Source organism: Oncorhynchus mykiss, chromosome 22 (assembly GCF_013265735.2).
Source record: "Oncorhynchus mykiss isolate Arlee chromosome 22, USDA_OmykA_1.1, whole genome shotgun sequence".
Taxonomy (NCBI): domain Eukaryota; kingdom Metazoa; phylum Chordata; class Actinopteri; order Salmoniformes; family Salmonidae; genus Oncorhynchus; species Oncorhynchus mykiss.
The window spans coordinates 15,379,827-15,393,731 of record NC_048586.1 but is presented as its reverse complement, the minus strand read 5'-3'; positions in this window follow the sequence as shown (position 1 = coordinate 15,393,731).

Below are 13,905 nucleotides of genomic sequence, written 5' to 3'. Positions count from 1 at the left end.
ATAAATGCTTATGACTTTTTTACATTTTTAATTCCATTGGTTTATTTTTCTAATCATGTTTTACCTGACCATGGCTGCGTTCACACAGGCAGCCCAATACTGATCTTTCTTTTACTAATTGTTCTTTTGACCAATTACATCAGATCTTTCAGAGCTGATCTGATTGGTCAACAGACCAATTAGTGAAAAAAAAGAAATGTGTAAATGCAGCCCATGTTGCTATTTTCAACAGATCTTTCTTTACCATGTGAATCCAAGTTTTTTTCTTGGATTGCTGAATATACCACGTCTCGTTCAGCGCCTTGACGTCCTGAGATCTACTGCTGACGTAATTGGGCATCTGGACACCAATGTCATCTTGAACCAAGTAACTTGGTCTCACTCCTCCAAAGATGGGGCCAAGACCACCTCCAATTTCCTCCCTGGCAGCTTTGTGGTGTAAGTATTGTATGTCTTGATCACATTCTTTGCATACTGCTGGATCTGCTTCTCCACAGTCACTACAGCCCCTGGTTTGATTCCAGGCTGTATCACATCTGGCCGTAATCGGGAGTCCCATAGGGCGGCGCACAATTGGCCCAGCGTCGTCTGGGTTTGGTCAGGGTAGGCCGTCAATTGTAAATAAGACTGTTCTTAACTGACTTATCTGTCAAGGGCTTTCTGGTTCTTTGTTCTTGTCTCTGAAATAACAAATGCATTGTCATTATGATAATGGAACACGTTGTTAGAAACTTAGACTTATTAATTGATAAATATTCATTCAGAGTTGAATTTGGTGAGAATAATATTTTGAGCTTCTGATTGACCCCTTGCTTGTGGTAGGGTGCACATGCCATACCATGGCTTCTCTGTGTGAGGCCACGGAGTCCAGCATAGCCATCTCCTTCTGCTGCTGTGCCATTGAGCAATAATAGCCTTGGCAATGAGCTCCTCTTCATTGTCTGTCTGCCCCTGCTGTTGTGGAGCCAATTTCTTCATGATCCTCTCCCTGGGCATATGGACCTCTCTTAGGAGGGAGAAGAGGCTTAGCAAATCTATGCCCATGAGACTTTCAGAATTGTAAGACAACTGTTGACTAGTGATGCCAAAGATATATATTTATTTTTGTGGTACTTCAAATGTTTTCTCATGTGATTTCCTTTTTCAATCATTTTCTACTCACTTGAACATCTCTTCCTCTTTATCTTTCCTTAACTTCACCATTTTCTATTATGCATTTGAAAAAAGCCTCCAGCGCTCCCCCTCCATCTCTTGCTTTTGTGCCTCTATTGCTCTAATGATATCTCTGTTAGAGAGATGCCTCTTTAAATACAAATGCAGGATTCATTAATACAACTCCATGAATCTTGTGTAATATTGCTCTAGTGAGTAAGACATTTGAACATCGATTACATCCTAATACCTTAACGTGAGCTTTCATGGTATTTCTCTGCTGCCCTTCTTTCTTTTGCTCCTGCATGCCTTGCTTCTACAGAAAAAAAGCAATTTTATTCACAGGAGTTCCTCTGCCTCTTTTTTGTCTTCCAGCTTCTCCCGTTCTCTTATCTATTTCATGTTCCTTAGCCCTAATAGGGGGAAGAGAAAATGAATCATACTAAACCATTGAAAGCATTCAGTCTATTCTTATTTGAACTACGTTTCAATTCATTTGACTTCATGGTAGAGTATTTGGTAGTATATGACATAGATATTCAATCAAATAACTGCACCCAGGTTGTTAGGCTTCAATGAGACTTACTAGAGATGGGTCGTTTGCGAACGAGTCAGCTCTACGAGCCGGCCCTTGTAGGTGAACGTTGGGAGCCGGCTCGCATATCAGAAGAGCTGAATCTATTAAAAAATATATCGAAAATTAAGATATTAATAATCAAAATATTTAAATGAATAGAATTAACTAATTCAAAGAAAGAAAAAGTACATATAAGCCTAAATGCTCAAGCGCACACATTCGTTCTGACTGTCTGCTCATACTAACAGCCTCACCTGACAAGCAGTGTCAACCAATGAACCAAAGATGCGTGAGGGAGGGCCGAGCCAACTCACTCACAGTCACACACTTAGCAGCCCAGGAGAGAGAGGAAGGACAGCTGTGAAAACAACAGCTGGAAAATGAGTTGGAAGCACAGTAGCATTTGGATGCATTTTAATAATGTATACAATGTTAGAGCACAGTGTAGAATTTGCCAAAACAAAATCTCATATAAAGCCGGCTCTAAACACAACCTACACAGGCATTTGCAAACTGTGCACCCAACTGTGAAGCTAACTGAAGCGGAGCTTCGAGAAACTAGCGGGCCTGCTAGTGATAGTGGTGGAGCCAGCACCTCCACACTTGGAGATGCATCCTCAGTCAACTAGGCCTACTCTGTGAAACACAGCAATGCAGTCTTCTATGGACCAGTTTATGCCGAAGTCTATGTCTGTAGCAAAACAAGGCCAAATTGATATTACATTGGCTAAAATGATTGTCACCGATTTCCAGCCATTTTCAATCGTGGGGGACAGTTTTAGAAATTATAGCAATAGTCTAAATCCAATGTACACAATTTCAAGAAGGAAAACCCTTTCAAAATCACTTATCCCACAACTGTACGAGAGCACACAGGCTTCAGTGCGGGAAAAAGTCCAAAAAGCTACTGTAGTTTATCTTACCAGTGACTGCTGGACATCAAGGGTAACCACTTCTTACATGTCAGTTACATGTCACTTCATTGAAGATTTTTCAATATCTAGCTGTCTTCTGGACTGCTTTGAGTTCAGGAACAGACACATCTCAGAAAACTTGGCAGACGAACTGTTGAGAGTGGCCAGAGAATGGCAAGTAGATGGAACAATGGCATTTTGTGTTAGCGACAATGTAGCTAACATAATCAAATCCATGAACATTTTGAAATGGACCCATCATCCATGTCTTCCCCACACAATCAACCTGATTGTAAGAGATGGTGATGAAGCCCACTGTGGACAAAGTGAAAGCAGCTGTGGAATACTTCCACAGGAGCACAGTAGGTGCTGAAAAACTAAAGTCTACACAACGCCATATGGGGATGCCTGAGCTGAGGCCTAAACAAGACTGCACTACAAGGTGGAATTCAACATTTTATCCCGGCCATTGTCAATGCACCTGTTGATGCTCTGCAGAGTCCTGGAACCCTTTGAGCAGGTCACTGTGGAGATCAGTGGAGAGAGGTACAGTAAGCAGTTATTACTACATCATTATTTAATCCAGTATTATATATGTATATGAGCAGTAGATTAGAATGTAGTATCAGTAGACAAAACGTGAACCTGAACTAATAAGTTACTGTTCTTTCTTTTCAGCTATGTAACAGCCTCAAAAATGATACTCCTGTGTAAGGGTCTGCAGCGAATCAGTCAGCCGCCAGCGAGAAGCAAATGTAACCACAGGACATGTGACAGAGTTGATGGACACCTTATGTTCATCAATGGACAGAAAGTTCCACAGAATGGACTATAATTTTTATTTAACTAGGCAAGTCAGTTAAGAACACATTCTTACTTTCAATGAAGGCCTAGGAACAGTAATCACGTGCTATCAGAAACCGCTGCACTTGACCCCAGGTTTAAGAAGTTAGCCTTCAGTGATGCCAGAGCGATTGATGAGGCTCTTCAAAGAATAACCTCAGCAGCAGGGAGGGACAGCCCCAGTAGTCAGCTGGCTGAGGCACCAGGAAGAAGAGGGATCAGATGGAGCAGAAGCACCCGCAGTAGTGCCCCAAACGTCTGCTGTTTGACTAGAGAGCAACTGGGGATGCAGCACGAAGGAATCCCTCCAGATGCCATAATGGAGGTCCGATCATTTGGAGGAGCCCCTCATGCAGATCCTCTGAGCTGGTGGAAGAACAAGGCCTCTGTCTACCCACGGCTTACTAAAGTCATGACAGGGAGACTGCAAAGTGGCCACGTCTGTTCCTTCTGAGAGGGTCTTCCCGAAAACGGGACAAATAATCACTGATAGAAGAAACCGCATCAGCCCCTTGAAAGTGAGGCAGCTTACATTTCTGAATGCAAATCTCTCATAAAAACAAAATATGGTCAGCATTGCTGTGTGCTGCTGGTTATAACATGGTATAATAAAGAAGAGAGAGAAAAGAGGGACCAGTTTAATGTTTTAAGTGGGATGCTGCAGTTTTGCACATTGTTATTTATTTTTCTTTGATATGGTGCAATATTCTATTATGCTCTTCAGATTGTATTCGTTTTGAATGGTTAGATGTATATGCACTTTGTTACAAATGTTATACTTTAAATGCAAATGTTTAGTAGCATTATTTTTCATAACAAACCAATGCATTTTTAAATACATTGTAGTTAAGGTAGGGTATGATTTAATGTAATCATTTAATTAGAATTGTTTTAACACCAATCCTAGTCAAACTATCGCAAAATACAAAACATATATTTTTTAAAGAGCCGTTTGGAAGCCAAAAGAGCCGGCTCTTCTTACTGAGCTGAACGAGCCGGCTCACTGAAAAGAGCCGGAATCACTCATTCCTGTTGTTTTGTGCGGATGCAGAATAAAAAAAGGCCCGCCCGCGCTGAAGACATATATGTCAGTCCGCTAATAGTGAACTGGTTTTTAACTAAATGTATTTGAGTGTTTACCAGCATTTGTAACTTGAATCTGATAATTACGTGTACAAAAAAAGTTAATATTGCTCGATATGTTTCCCGTTTCTTTAAATACTTTGCAAATGCAGCTTATTTCGATGTGAACACTGAAATGGTCTCTTCGTTCATTTTCAGTAGACTCTTATCTAGAGCAACGTATAGTGGTGAGTGTATACATTTTCGTACTAGTTCCCCTGTGGGATTCAAACCCACAATCCTAGTACTTCAAATCCTATGCTCTACCAACTGAGCCACATCCTCACAAACTACTTGACGTCTCGGTGTACTCAATTACTGTGTTGTGCATTGTTTTTTCTTCATGGTGGTGGAATGTCTGCAAGTGACCTCAGGTTCATAGCCTCTCATTATTTGGACGGTTCCTTTAGACTCTCCTTGTATTCATTCTCCTGGTTCAAACTACTTGAATTCGGAGCCATTCGGCTTCGGGAAAAACAGTGACTTGTCGAGATCTGGTGGTTGCATCTCTACATTTTCCCCCATCAACTGCATGCACTGGAAGAAACGAAAAAACACCAACAGTGTTATGGTCATGGTATAACAATGATGTTATGCTGTGGTATGCTATGCATAGTTATTGCTTTAATATTTGTACATTTATGTTTCTAGAGCCATACTGCAATTGAGCTTCGATTCACGTTTAGCTGGAGTATTTGGCTGTTTTGGCTTCCAGAGCCAATTCTCCATCAAAACAGAACATGTCAAATCCTTGGACTTTAAGGAGTGTCCATAATTAGCCTAGTGCTTGTGTAACAGTACTCTTCTTGCGTTGTGTACAATCAATCATCGACACGAACTCCAACGTGTAGCACCAGTCATGGAGATTTATTCTGATAGGAACAGCACAAAATTGCACGTCATGCAATGCACGGCTCACCATCCAACTCTGCACTCACGCACTGTTCAAAATATACTGAATTTATCCCTGAATTTACAAGCTACTAAAAAATCAAAAGGTACTTGAGGATATTGGAAATTAAACAACACACTTCTTAAAGATACTGATCTCATTGAAAACATCAAATCATTAGCTAAAGATATTTTTGCTAGAAAAGACTTGGGTCATGGAAGTCGATGGGAATTTTTCTAACATAAAGTCAGAGTGGTAGCCATTAAACGCGCCAAAGAGCTGATGCAATTAAAGAACAATAGAGAAAAGGAGATGATGAGCAAGCTTGACAGTTTTCTAAAGAAAGATAATCTATCTGAAGAAGAGGAGTCTGTGTTCAGGTCTTTACAACTAGAATTAGAACAGACTTACACGGATCTGGCAAAGGGCGCCTTTGTAAGGTCAAGAGCAAAATGGATTGAAGAGGGGGAAAAAAAACACTAGTTACTTTTTTGCACTTGAAAAGAGAAACTACAAAAGAAAATCTATAACTGCACTCAAAATTAACAATGTTTTATGCAAAGATCCCATTACAATATCATAATTTGTCAATTCCTTTTATGAAAACCTTTACAACTCTCAATTTCAGGAAGATGGTTGTGAAAGTTACATTTGCCACATTCAGAATTATGTCAGTGTAATTGAGGATGATTTCCACTCAGTTTGCGATTCACCTGTGTCAATTGGAGAAATTAGAGAGGCTCTGAATTCAATGAAGAAAGGGAAATCACCTGGCCCTGATGGCCTGTCAGTTGAATTCTATAGACAGTTTTGGGAGTTACTAGAAGACCCGATTTCAATATGTTTCAAGATTGCATTAAAAAAGGGGAAATGGTCTCCACTATGAAACAGGGCCTTATTTCACTGATTCCGAAGCCTGATAAAGACCCTTCTCTCATTGACAATTGGAGACCAATTACTTTATTAAATACTGATTACAAATTGATTGCTCTGCTTTATGCCAAAATATTAAAGAAAGGAATAGATACCATTATAAATGAGACTCAAAACAGGATTTATGAAGGGACGTCACAAGCTCTAACATTCGTTTAGTCTTTGACCTTGTAGATTATTCAGATGCAATTGACTCAGATGCGGTTGACCTATTTCTGGACTTCTGTAAAGCCTTTGACACAATTGAACATGAATTTCTCTTTAGGTCTCTTAAACTTTTTGGATTTGGTGAACATTTTATTAAAGTAATTCACATGTTTTACAAAGATATAAATAGTTCTGTGCTACTAAACCTTAACACTTCCAAAAGATTTAGTATCAACAGAAGTGTACGACAGGGATGCCCAATTTCGCCATTTTTATTCATTTTGGTTGTGGAACTTCTATCTCTAGATATTCTGAATGATGCAAATTTGTATGGCTTAACCATTTTTAACAAAGAAATCAAAATTTCCCAACTGGCTGATGATGCTACTCTTTTCTTAAGAGACAAAGACCAGGTCGCACATGCCCTTAATGCTATAACTGCATTTTCTATTGCATCAGGATTAAAACTGAATGTTTCTAAATGTGAAATATTATGTTTATTTGACTCTGATGATAAAGAAATTGAAAATATTCCTGTAAAGGACTGTGTTAAATATTTAGGAATACATCTGTCAAAAAAACACTTAGTCCGACAACATTTGAACTAAAAATATATTTAATAATTGGCTACAAAGAGATCTTTCTATACTTGGGAGAGTACTTCTGTCCAAGGCAGAGGGACTGTCTCGTTTTGTGTACCCCTCATTATCGTTATGTGTAAATCCAGCTACTTGTAAAGAGATCAATAAGACCTTTCTTGACTTCATCTGGAAAAATAAGCCTCTCAAACTAAAAAAATATGTCCTTTCTAACCAAAGAGCTGAAGGCGGTCTAGAAGTGTTGGACTTTGTTGACATAAATAACACTTTCAAGATAAACTGGTTGAAAAAATGTTTGCTCGATACTGATTCAATATGGTATTTCATTCCAAATAATGTGTTTAATAAATTGGGTGGTCTTCAATTTTTACTGAAATGTAATTATATTCCTGAAAGATTACCTGCTAAATTGGCTAGGTTTCACCAACAAGCTTTACTGGCCTGGAAAATATGTTTCCTGCACAATTTTCCCCACATAAAGCTCTTTTGTGGAATAATTCAGACATAACTGTAAGGAATAAGTCATTGTTCTACCCCAGCTGGCATGAGAGGAATATTGACTTTGTCCTTGATATTTTCGACAACAAGGGTAATATTCTCTCATATGAACAATTTATAACATTGAAAGAGTTTCCAATACCTTTCAGAGAGTATATTTCTGTGGTCAAAGCCGTTCCCAGTGGTCTAACTACACTTATGAAAAGTCATCTTCATTTTGGGAATGATCACAAAGTTTATCCAGAGCTCAGATTGGAAGGCGTGGGCTTACTTGAGAAATCTTGTTGTAATAAATATATAAGACAAATTCTTCATTCACAAAACCAACTTACACCGAGAGGAAAGTGTTTCTGGAACATGCTTAATCCTGACATTGTCTGGAAAAATGCATGGTTAAGACCTTACAAATACTGTATACCAAACAAAGTTAAGGAAGTGCACTTCAACATTTTGCATAAGATATATCCATGCAATTCTATGATGTCCAAATTTGTGGCTATTGATGATATCTGCGTTTTCTGTGAAAAAGAAGGTGAGAATCTGTCTCACTTGTTCTTTTAATGTAAATTTCTGTCAGAATTTTGGGAAAACCTTGCAAAGTACTTATTTACCATTATGAACACTGCCTATACTTTTAACATAAAATATATAATATGTTACTATTGCAATGATAACAAAACCACTGAAATGATTGTTATTTTTTTTTATTCTTGTTGCCAAATACTTTATACACAAACAGGAATTGTTTGAAGAATCTTCTGCAGACCAAAAGTCTATGCACACTAGTTCAAGAGGCTCAGTTGTTATTATGCTCTCAAGAGGAGCTCTTGCTTCCGGATCAGGAGTCTTGCTCACGATGCATCTCCTGCAGCACTTCACATGTGCTTTTACCTCCCTCTCCAGGCCATGCCAGAAGAACCTCTGTCTAGTCAGGTAGCCCTGGTGGCCAGCTTCATCATGGGCACCCTTCAACAACATTGCTTTCATGGAGGCTGGAATCACATACAGATACGTTTTCCTCTTTGTAACCACATTCTTCAAAACACGATACAGTGTACCCATCTTCATGATCAACTTGTCCCAACTTCTGAGAAGACACAAAACCTCAACACTCTCATGGGCACGCTCTCTCCGGGATGGTCTTCTCCCCCTCTCCACAAAGAAGATCACTCTGCTGATCACGTTGTCATCACGCTGCTTACTTATCAGTAGATCGTGTGGCAGAACATCGACATCGGTCTGCTCTGATGGCATATCAGCCTGTGGAAGCTGTGGCAACAGCAGTGCATGTGAGCCCACTTCACCCACCCTGTGTGAATGAAGAACAGATGCAACTTAATGTCTTGATAAAGCACCAGATGGGGGAGTCAACAGTAGCCTGACAGCTAATGACCACTTCGTTGGAGTCAGAGGCTTTGTCAAAGGGGTGGCTGGACCAGCGAAACACATCTTGCACTGTCTGTGAGCACAGCGTTAGCTTCAGCTAGTAAGGTCTCGTACGGGACCCTTGTCAGGCGATGGAGTGCACTGGGTCGTACGAAGGGCTCTCTGCTCAAAGCATCTGCAACAACATTTATATTTCCAGGGATGTCCTTGATGTCAAACTCGTACGGTGCCAGCTTGGCGACCCATCTCTGTTCACAAGCATCAAGCTTTGCTTTGGTCAGAATGTATGTCAAGGGATTATTATCCGTCCATACCGTGAACTGCTGTCCCCGTAGCCAGTGGTGGAACTTGTCACAGATAGCCCATTTCATGGCAAAGAACTCGAGCCTGTGCGCAGGATACCTCGACTGCGCATAACTGAGGGACTTGCTCGCGAAGGCTATAGGTCTCGCTGTAGCTCCCTGTTCCTGCACCCGGGGCAGCACAGCACCTAAGCCGTTGCTGGACGCATCCACCGAGAGTAGAAAGGGTTTCTCGAAGTTGGGGTGGGCCAACAAAACCTGGTCCAGTAAGGCTTGCTTTAGCTGGAATAAGGCCTGTGTGCATTCTGTTGTCCCATCGGCAGCCATCAACTTCCTGACAGGTGAGCGTCGCTACTTTTTCCAGCGTGGAGCCTTTGTGTCCAGTAGTCAAACCAAAGAGAGGCTTTGCGGTGGTCGAGCAACCTTCAATGAACTGTTGATAATACACCACCATCCCAAGGAATGACCTCAATTTTTTCTAAGATGGAATGTCAGTGCCATCTTCCATCAGATCAGCTTCTGTTACTCCTGTAATGGCCCTCACCTTCTCAGGGTCTGTAGCTACACCATCCGCACTAGTGATATGCCCCAGAAACTTCACAGACCTTTTTTGGCACCAACTTCAGGTTGTGAGCCTTGAGACGCTCAAAAACCATTTCCAGGCGCTGTATAGCCAGATCTTCAGTGGACGCATAGACCAAGACATTGTCAAGGTAACACAGCAGGCTAAGAAAGTTCTGATCCCCAAAGACGTTTAGCATCATCCCCATAAAGGTTGCAGGACTATTACATAACCCCTGTGGCATACGATTGTATTCATACAATCCAAATTGCGACGTAAAAGCTGTGAATCTCCGGTCATCCTCATGCACTTCCACATTGTAGTAGCCAGAGGTAAGGTCCATTGTTGAGAAAAAGGCATTTCCACCTAAAGCAGTCAACGCGTCAGCCTGGTGAGGGAGTGGGTGGGCGTCTTTGATGGTGCGAGCATTAAGCAAATGAAAATCAGTACATAGTCTCAGGTCTCCGGACTTCTTCTATACAGGGACAAGGGGAGAGCCGAACTCACTACTAGACTTCCTTATGATTTCACATTCTTCCATCTCATTCAATGCTTGTTTGAGCTTCTCATAATGATTTTGTGAAAGGCGTCGGTAGGGCATCCGAAAGGGTTTCTCATCACTCAATTGAATGCGGTGAAGACATCCGGAAGCTTTTCCACAATCCAGAAAAAATGGACTGGTACTCAGCTATGAGCTGGATGAGTTTCTTCTTACCAGCAGGAGACACTTGACAGGAATCGACATCAATATCAGTCAAACCTAAGTCACATAAGATCACAGGACTGCTTGAACTGTCAGGTCCGTCAGTATCGTGAAGTTGGCTGGAACCGTCATCAGTCAGAGTCAAGTCATCTTGGCAGTCAGTGAGTATATCAGCCGTTCTCTGCACTTGCTGCTCTAAAGCTGCTGATGAAACATCAATCACACACAAACAGTCAAAGTCCTCTAGAGCCATGCAAGGAAAGACATCGGCTAGAGTGGCGTTTCGTCTCAATGTCACTGTCTTCTGAGAAGGGTTTATCGCTCTAACAGGGAGCCACCCATCCCCCCGCAATAGAGCTACTGTCCTCCCTACCAGTATTGACCTTGGTGTTGACCTTGAACTGCTGGGCTCAATGAGAACAGCACTGCTCGCTGATAGATTCTGAGTGTTTCGTAGTCTGCCCCAGAGTGCTCCTGCATAGGCTCTAGAGTCACAGCCCGTTTTAGTCTCACAGTTCCAACTGTGTCAGGTACTTCACTGTCTCAATCTCTCCACATTAGCCATCATGTCGATTAGCTTGCTCTCCTCACCCCTGTCACGCACAGGAGTATAAACCCTCTTTCAGAGATCTCCATTAATCTTCAAGTGGCGAATCAAGTGCTTTAGGAGATTGCTGCCCAAGATGAGGTCATCACTCTGGCCTTCAACCACCAGTGTAGGCACGGCAACTCTACATCCGTACACCTCCATCTCCAGCTCACATACTCCCAAAGGCCTCGTCTTCAACCCACCACAACCAAACAAGACTACCTCTGTAGGACTCAATGATGAACTTTTCAACACTCCTGCATGCAACAGTTCAGGTAAGACCATAGAACTCAAGGTACAAGCCATGGACCCACTGTCAAGCATAGCTCTCACTTCCACTTCTCCTCCTATTAACACCTTGGCATAGAATAAATCATCATATGGGGAAAGTTTCTGTGTGTTCTGCATTATGATACTCTTCTCAGTCTCCATTTCGTCACAAACACTTTTATATACAGACTCCAAATCAACAGCTCTCACCGATGGGGACTCTACAAAAGGCCCAACACTCTCCCCTTCTACATGCAGGCCTACTAGTTTTCCGGGAGCTGAGCAGTGATTACTGTAGGGACTCCACCAGCTGTGCTCAGAGCTGCGACCTTGGGGCACTGAGAGCGTGCGTGGCCAGCTACATGACAAAGAAAGCAGAGGTGATTGGCCCTGCAGTGAAAGTAAGTATCATGTCCAGCATCCCTGCACACGTTACATGGCCCATTAGATTTCACTCTGCCCCTATTCCCTTTTTAGAACTTACGGTCAGACTGTTGTGGCCTCTGCTCCAGCACACGCTCCAGCATTGCATGGATAGTCTGGGCTGGCTAAGGCAACGCATTAGGTATTTCCATGTGGGGCCTCGCAGCAGGCATGGTGATTGGCAAGACAGCACCAACTTCCTGCTTCATTGTTGCGATGGCTGGGGTCACCTTAGATAAGTGAGAGTACCTCCGCTCCCTCCTGTATTCATCCAACCTCTCATGAACATCTGCAGCGGTCCACTACTGTAATGGCTTGCACTTAAAGATAAGCGACAGTGCAGCATTAGGGCAATGTCTGATGAACATGACTGTGAGCTCACAGTCTCTTTAGACAATCTTCAGTAACCTCCATAGCCCTGTTCAGTCTAAGCCAATATTCAAATGGTTGTTCATCAGTCAGCGAGGGGCATGCTTGAAAAAGCAGTGTCCCTAAAATGTTGTTTCAGTATGTCAAAGATGGGACTCTGGCATTTAGATAAATCAACGGAGGGATTGCTAAGTATGCCCACTTTAACAACATCGCGGGCCCTTCCCATAAGCCTACCCATAACCTCAACTGCTTTGTCCATCACAGATACGCCCCTCTTACGCATGTAAACCATGACCATATCCTCCCACTCATGCACTGTGCACTTTTCAGAGCCCCCCCCCCCCCCCCGAAAGTACACCGGTTCCCTGATATCAGACGTCAATACCAGGTTCAGGCCTGACACATCCATACCCCTAGAGCTGCATGCATTCCCCATAACATTGTCCCCAACATGTCCAACAATGGCCTTTGACTCCAAACAGGAGGCAATGTTCTCCCCAATGGAATGACCAATCTGCTGTACTATGTCTGCTATGATATCCATGGAGACCTCCCCACTCCCTGTATTTGGCAAAACTCTTTCTTACACATCCTTGTGCGTTTCCATGGGTAAACTATCATCAAAACTCCCAAAACCCTCCAGTTTTTAGGCATAGAAGAAACTGGAATTTTGGCTGAACCCATACCAACAGATGATGACAGATTAAATGTCAGGAAACCCCTACCTCTCCCAACACCTTCCGTCTTAACAATGGGAAATCAACACACTAATTTTAAAATGTAAATAGCAAAAAATTCTATATTTTTTTAACCTCACGTCATAATCTAACCTATATATAGTACACTGGTAAAACCCACCCTACTTATATCAGATATACGTTAGAATTACAAATAAACAAGTAACACAAAAGTTATATCGTTAATCTGTGAAGAGAGTCTCAACCAGAGAAATCATCAATTTCAATAAAACAACAGCGAACTCTTGTGGCGAAATGCGATATCGCCATAAACTGCACCAGCAACGTCTTATCTGATTCTTCAACGGCAACCACGGCGAAGTTCTGAGATGGAAATCCAGCGAAGGACGATCCGATCCAGAAGAACGGTCACGGCACCACTGTAACAGTACTCTTCTTGCGTTGTGTACAACCAATCATCGACACGAACTCCAACGTGTAGCACCAGTCATGTAGATTTATTCTGATAGGAACAGCACAAAATTGCACGTCATGCAATGCACGGCTCACCATCCAACTCTGCACTCACGCACTGTACAAAATATACGAACCCCCCCACCAGACACAGTAAGTTGCTAGCTAGTATTAGCGGGAATTCTCTACAACAAAATGCACAACACATATTCACCAAAAAACGCTGGATCTTATGTGTGATGTTCGAATAACATTTACAAACAAATTGATATAAATTGTACATTTAAATCCTCACTTGGGAGTATAAAAATAACTTTTGACGTACAGTGCTTGTAACCAACAACTTGGCTGATTTGGTGCTTGTTCACTGGGACGAATCAAACTGAAACATCCTCCCTCGTAAGCAAGCTACGCAAACCAGCCAATAAGATGCCATGTTGAGTAGGTGAAGGCAAAACAAACTCAAACCA